Consider the following 7564-nt stretch of genomic DNA (forward strand, 5'->3'; position numbering starts at 1 on the left):
TGAGAAGCCCTAGTCCAGGATAAAATTTTTAAAATGAGACCAATATAGTGAGTTTTTCCACAAAGTCAAGTTTATTCAATTCAAAAGATTGTCCTCTATTCTGAAACTATGCCCTTCCTACTTTTTGGAATTCAAATAACCTTTCTTTATGATACGGCAATTAGAGCCTAACATATGTTTAATGGCCTTTCTTGACCTTAATCGGCAATAAAAAGTTGGGAAGCTGATGGGTCCCTGAAAGAGTTTATTGTTTTGTCATTAGTATGGTTATTACTTTTGCTTTTTCGTAGCAGTCTCTAAAATCCATATGTCCAGAAACCGAAACAGGCCTGCAGGATGTTCTAAGCTCATGCTCCCCCATGGACAAGCAGCATCAGCATGTGAGAAGTCCAGAGCCTAGGGCCATGCCCCCAACTCACTGAGTCATACCTGGCATTTCAACAAGATCCTCAGATGACTTCTATGCACACTAAAGTTTAAGAAGTACTTGTCCTGGAGGAGAAAGAACATATGTAAAATCTGGTGAGAGGGCAGACACAGAGAACAGACTTGTGGTTGCCAAGATGGGGTGAGGTAGAGATGAATTGGGAGTTTGGCGTTAGTAGATGCAAACTATTATAAATAGAATGGATGAACAACAAGGTCCTACCATATAGCACAGGGAACTATATACAATATTCTGTGATAAATCATAATGGAAAAGAATATGAAAAAGAATGCATATCTATGTATAACTGAATCACTTTGCTATACAGTAGAAATTAACACAACACTGTAAATCAACTATACTTCAATTAAAAAAAAACTGGTGAGAGAGATAACAGCGCTTGAAGATCCTTTTTGAAATAGAAAGAGTAAAGGCCATATTTCAGGAATGTTGACGGTGATGCTAGGAAGGCGGGTGGGTGAAGATGACTAATATATCCCTCTGCTCCAACTGTATGCAGGTCAAGAAGCAACAGTTGGAACCAGACATGGAACAATGGACTGGTTCAAAATTGGGAAAGGAGTATGTCAAGCCTGTATATTGTCACTCTGTTTATTTAACTTATATGCAGAGTACATCATGTGAAATGCTGGGCTGGATGAAGCACAAGCTGGAATCAAGATTGCTGGGAGAAATATCAATAACCTCAGATATGCAGATGACACTACCCTTATGGCAGAAAGTGAAGAGGAACTAAAGAGCTTCTTGATGAAAGTAAAAGAGGAGAGTGAAAAAACTGGTTTAAAACTCAACATTCAAAAAACTAAGATCATGGCATCTGGCCCCATCACTTCATGGCAAATAGATGGGGAAAGAATGGAAACAGTGAGAGACTTTATTTTCTTGGGCTTCAAAATCACTGCAGATGGTGACTGTAGCCATGAAATTAAAAGACACATGCTCCCTGAAAGAAAAGCTATGACCAATTTAGACACCATATTAAAAAGCAGAGACATTACTTTGCTGACAAAGATCCATCTAGTCAAAGCTATGGTTTTACCAGTAGTCATGTATGGATGTGAGAGTTGGACCATAAAGATAGCTGAGCACCAAATAATTGATGCTTTTGAACTGTGGTGTTGGAGAAGACTCTTGAGAGTCTCTTGGACTGCAAGGAGATCCAACCAGTCCATCCTAGAGGAAATTTGTCCTGAATATTCATTGGAAGGACTGATGCTGAAGCTCCAATACTTTGGCCACCTGATGTGAAAAGCTGACTCTTTAGAAAAAGACCCTGCTGCCAGGAAAGATTGAAGGCGGGAGGAGAAGGGGACAACATAGGATGAGATGGTTGGATGGTGTCACCGACTCAATGGACATGAGTTTGAGCAAACTCCGGGAGTTGGTGATGGACAGGGAAGCCTGGCGTGCTGTAGTCCACGGGGTTGCAAAGAGTCGGACACAACTGAGCGACTGAACTGACTGACTGCTTCAACTGTAGCCAGGTAGATAATTGCTCCCTATTTCAACCTGGTTGTTTCTAGCTAAGCCATGTTCCATGTTGCTTAAAATGTCTAGTCACTTGTTGAAGAACCTCAAAGCATAGGTTAAACTCTGTAGAGTAAAGTGAAGTAGCTCAGTCGTGTCCGACTCTTTGTGACCCCATGGACTGTAGCCTACCAGGCTCCTCTGTCCATTGGATTTCCCAGGCAATAATCTTGGAGTGGATTGCCATGTCCTTCTCCAGGGGATCTTCCCAACCCAGGGATCGAACCCGGGTCTACTACATTGTAGACAGACACTTTACCATCTGAGCCACCAGGGCAGACGTTAAACTCTGTAGGACAAATAAATGTCTTATCTTGGGCCTATTGTGTAGCAATTAGCAAAGTGCTGATAAAGCACATCATAATTATAATAATAGGTTGTGCTGATTCTCCAGAGGAGCTGGTGGAGAGTCTGTTTTAATAAGGACCAGACATGGGACTTCTCTGGTGGTTCAGTAGCTAAGACTGCATGCTCCCAATGCAGGGGACCTGGGTTCAATCCCTGGTCAGGGAACTAGATTCCACATGCCACAACTGAGAGTTCACATGCCACAAAGATCCCTTGCACTGCAATTAAGACCCAAGAGAGCCAAATTAAATAATAAGAAATATAAAAAAATAAGAACCAGCACCAAAGGATAACGGTTTACCCTAAGCCAGGGTGTAGCTACATCACACTGATGGAAGGAGCCTACCCCACCCAACTGCTTCAATGTCTCAATTAGTCTTTGTCCTGTATCAGCAGAAGACTGTAGTGAATGCACAAAAGGCACACTCTTGCCTGTTTCGTATTTATAAGTTAAGATATAAAGTATGCATTTTCTCTTTTATCTGCTAAGAGGGAAAGAATGTCCCAAGTACATGTGACGGATAAGCCAGAACACAATTGAATACAGTGGTCCTTCCTTTTGTCTGTTAACTCTTGGTGAGTCATGCATGTATGTGCGCTCAGTTATGTCTGACTCTTTTCGACCCCATGGACTGTAACTCGCCAGGCTTCTCTGTTCATGGAATTTTCCAGGCAAAAATACTGGAGTGGGTTGCTGTCTCCTTCTCTAGGAGATCTTCCTGACCCAGCGATCAAACCCACGTCTCCTGCAGTGGCAGGTGGATTCCTTGCCACTGTACCACCTGGGAATCACTGTAACTCCCAGTGTGTGTTATAATCACTCAGTCGTGTCTGATTCTTTGCAACCCCATGAACTGTAGGCTACCAGGCTCCTCTGTCCATGGGATTCTCCAGGCAAGAATACTGCAGTGGGTTGCCATGCCCTCCTCCAGGGGATCTTCCAGATCCAGGGATTGAACCCAGGTCTCCTGCATTGCAGGCAGATTCTGTACCATCTGAGCCCCCAAGGAAGCCTGTAACTCCCAGTATGTATTGTTTTTTTTGTAATTTTTTGTCTTCTCAAATACACTTTGAGTTTAATAAGTTGTGAGGGCTGCATTTTAACTTTCTGTATTCCCAAATGCCTGAAACAGTAGCTGCTCAGTATGTTTTTATTTTAAATAAACGAGGCAGAGGATGATACAGAAGAATATAGCACCTGAAAGAATTCTCTATGGCCTGTGGTCACATTGTAAATTGACTATACTTCAATTAAAAACAAAACAAAACAAAAAAAGACTGGTGATTATGGTGGTTTGAAAATCCTTTTAAAAATAGGTCAATAGTTGTTAGAGTTGTGTCTTTTATACTTTGGGAAATTTTATTCAAATCCTAATTTTTGTGTCTGGAATACCAGACTGTTTCATACCTGTGTACATTCTGATGTGGCATCCTGTTAGTAAAGTGTTATTTTTATGAATGGATAAATAAGATGGGATACTACTCAACTGAGAATGAAATAATGCCATTTAACAATGTGGATGAACCTAGAGATTATTATACTAAGTAGCACACAAGTAAAGTAAGTCAGACAAAGACAAATACCATATAATATCACTTATATGTGGAATCTAAAATAGGACACAAATGAGCTTATCTATGGGAGAGACTCACAGACATAGAGAACAGACTTGTGGTTGCCAAGGGGAAAGGCAGGGAGTGATGAATTGGGACTTTGGGGTGAGCAGATGCAAAATATTATACATAGAATGAACAAATAACAGGGTCCTACTGTATACCACAGGGAATTACATTCAATATCCTGTAATAAACCATAATGGGAAGGAATATCAAGAAGAATATATATGTATAATTGACTCACTTTGCTGTACAGCAGAAATCAACACATTATAAATCAACCATACTTCAATAGAATAAATTTTTTTTAAATGCTATGTTTTTGCAATGAGAAATCAAACTTGTAAAAAAAATGCATAATCATTTTCCCAGTTCACAATGCAAACTAGTCTGAGAGGCAGAGACTTGTTGTATATTTGGGATCAGAACTGAATATTAATGTAGTGTGACCCCACCTTCAGCCTAAGCCATATTTACCTGTCGAATTTAGGTGGGCCCTAGTGGGGCCCTCCATGAACAGACTTACATGAGATATGGAAGAGTATTCTGGGGAAGCTCTCATTCTAAGTTTCTCTGGAACACAAGCTCATCAAAAATAAAACTTGGGCTGCACAGGACTTCCCTGGTGGTCCAGTGGCTAAGACTCCACACTCCCAAGGCTGGGGGCCCAGTTTCCATCCCTGTTCTGGGAACTAGATCCTGTATGCTGCAATGAAGATTGAAGATCCTGTGTGCCACAACTAACTCCTGGTGCAGCCAAATAATTAAATAAATAAAAATAAGTATTAAAAAAAAATCCAAAGGAACAACTTGGGCTGCAGAAGGGAAGAGATGAATGTACGTACAGCATGGGATCTGATATCCAAATTTGCTCTTCACCAGCATCTGAGACATTTCTAAGTCCTGGGATTTCAAAGATATTTCAAAGGCATCTGAGATTAAAAACAAACAAACAAACTGAAAGGTCTGCTTTCACTAAAATGTCTGGAGAATCTCTGGTGCCAGGCAGCACTGCCTTTAAACAAGTGGTCACAGCAGAGAAAAGAGAACAGCTCTACTGTGCCATGTGGAAGGGCCTGCAGTGCACCAGCCAGAGTGGAAGGCGGGCACTCACTTCTTTAGATTTGCCTGGAGCCTTGACTTCAAAGCAAAAACCCTCCTCTCTGCCCAGCTTGTGCTGACATTAGAGCAACGTAGGACATGAAGGACTCCACGGGATTCGCTTTGTAAACAGATGGCTTATGGCCAACTTTTGCCTTTTTCATGCAACTACTCCATGAGTAAAGTGCTGAGACAGTTGTATTATTTAATAGTATGGATGCAGCCCAGGCATGCTATCCTATTGAAAATAAAATATAGACTCTGTTTGGGGCTTCCCTGGGTGGCTCAGATGGTAAAGAATCTGCCTGCAATGCAGGACACCCAGGTTTGATGCCTGGGTCAGGAAGATCCCCTGGAGAAAGGAATGGCAACCCACTCCAGTATTGTTGCCTAGAGAATCTCATGGACAGAGGAGGCTGGCCGGCTATGGTCCATGGGGTCCCAAAAAGTCAGACACGACCGAGCAACTGACACAACAACAATAGACACTGTTTGGAAATATAACAATATCCAAGCATAAAAAGTAATCCAAAACACACAATAATATTGGGGAAAATTCAGACATTTTGTTCGAAATAAATCACTGAAATATAAAATTAAGAAGGGTGGGGAGTTCCCTGGCAGTCCAGTGGCTAGGATTTAGCACATCACTGCTGGTGGCCCACGTTCAATCCCTGGTTGGGGAACTAACATCCCACAAGTCAAGCCAGGTAGCCAATTTGAAAAAAAAAGAAAAAAAAGGGAGAAGACAGGGTGTTTCTAGATTCTAGAAATCTGAGGAATACAGGTAAGACATTTTAAAGCACTTTTGGGAACTGTGAAGAACCTTAAAGAAACAAGATAGTTAAAAACATCTGGGTCTATTTAATAACATTATCTTCCGGATTTTCAATCCATATTTTTAAAAAATCATCATGTTGCCTCATATGGGTCACTGTGGTAGAGCAGTTTAGTTAGCAAATCCCCAAGGCAACATGCCAGGAGCAGGTGAACTCAACCTTCAGCTGGATGAAGACTCCGGGCCAGGAGATAGTCTTTCCAAAACGCAGTGCCTCCCTGGGCAAGGGGGAAGCTACTTTGTGGCAAGTGACTGTGGCCCTCTTGGTGGTCTTTGTGGCCAGGGTACAAGCTACTATTTGACTCAGATTCTTCTGAATTCTATCTGATTTCTGAAATATACCCCACTATTTTATACCTCTCTCCCTTCCCCTCCCAACATGCCTAAGAATCAGATAATAGCCACCTGAAAGAAAAAGAACAATGCTAGAGTTTCTTCTCCAGTTGTTAAAAGCATCAACCGAGATTTTGTCTAAAATGTACCCTCCCTGAAGGTAGGGATTTTGTTTCCGTCTACTGTATCCTTGGTGCCTAAAAGAGAGGCACTCATAAAGATGTACAGATGCTCAATAAAGGTTACTATGCGGAGAAGGCAATGGTACTCTACTCCAGTACTCTTGCCTGGAAAATCCCATGGACGGAGGAGCCTGGTGGGCTGCAGTCCATGAGGTCGCTAAGAGTCGGACACGACTGAGCGACTTCACTTTCACTTTTCACTTTCATGCATTGGAGGAGGAAATGGCAACCCACTCCAGAATCCTTGCCTGGAGAATCCCAGGGACAGGGGAGCCTGGTGGGCTGCCATCTATGGGGTTGCACAGAGTTGGACACAACTGAAGCGACTTAGCAGCAGCAGCAGCAGCAAAGGTTACTATGATTATTGTTGCTGAAATTATTATTATTGTTGTTGTAGATAATATTATTATATTATCTGTCACCAGGCTTCCCTGGTGGCTCAGACGGTAAAGAATCTGCCTGCAATACAGGAGACCTGGGTTCCATCCCTGGGTTGGGAAGATCCCCTGGAGGCAGGCATGGCAACCCACTCCAGTATGCTTGACTGGAGGATTCCCATGGACAGAGGAGCCTGGCGGACTACAGTCCATGGGGTCACAAAGAGTTGGACACGACTGAGCAACTAAGCATAGCACAGCACAGCACACTGTTGAAATTATTGTTGTTGGTGTAAATAATATTATTATTATAGATAATATTATTGACAGTTTTCTTCATTCTAATATTTGGAATGACTCTATGTGATAAATGTCAAATACATTTCTTAACCAGTGTATTCATGACCATCATTTTGCTGTTCCTCATATTTTATCTGTTTGCAGTTGTAACTTTCAAATCATGTATTTTACAAGATAAATCACTTTTGCTGTCACATTTGCTGTCCTTTGAAATCACAATTGCTGTCACATTGCCTCTGTTTACCAGATAAGCTATATCACTAGAACACTTACTTTGGATGTCTGAAGATCTTTCTGAACATAATGTGAGCCAATAATTCTAAAGCTTAAATATGCTGTTTTGGTATTATTCAAGTATATATAATCCAATACTAGATTCAACTGAATAATCACAAAGAAGCATCAACCAAGAATTTGAGGTCACCTAATCAAAGGACTAGAACAGCAAGGAGATCCTTGGACAGCAAGGAGATCCAACCAGTCCATCCTAAAG

The sequence above is a fragment of the Bos indicus genome, chromosome 28 (genome assembly GCF_029378745.1).
Source record: "Bos indicus isolate NIAB-ARS_2022 breed Sahiwal x Tharparkar chromosome 28, NIAB-ARS_B.indTharparkar_mat_pri_1.0, whole genome shotgun sequence".
Classification (NCBI taxonomy): domain Eukaryota; kingdom Metazoa; phylum Chordata; class Mammalia; order Artiodactyla; family Bovidae; genus Bos; species Bos indicus.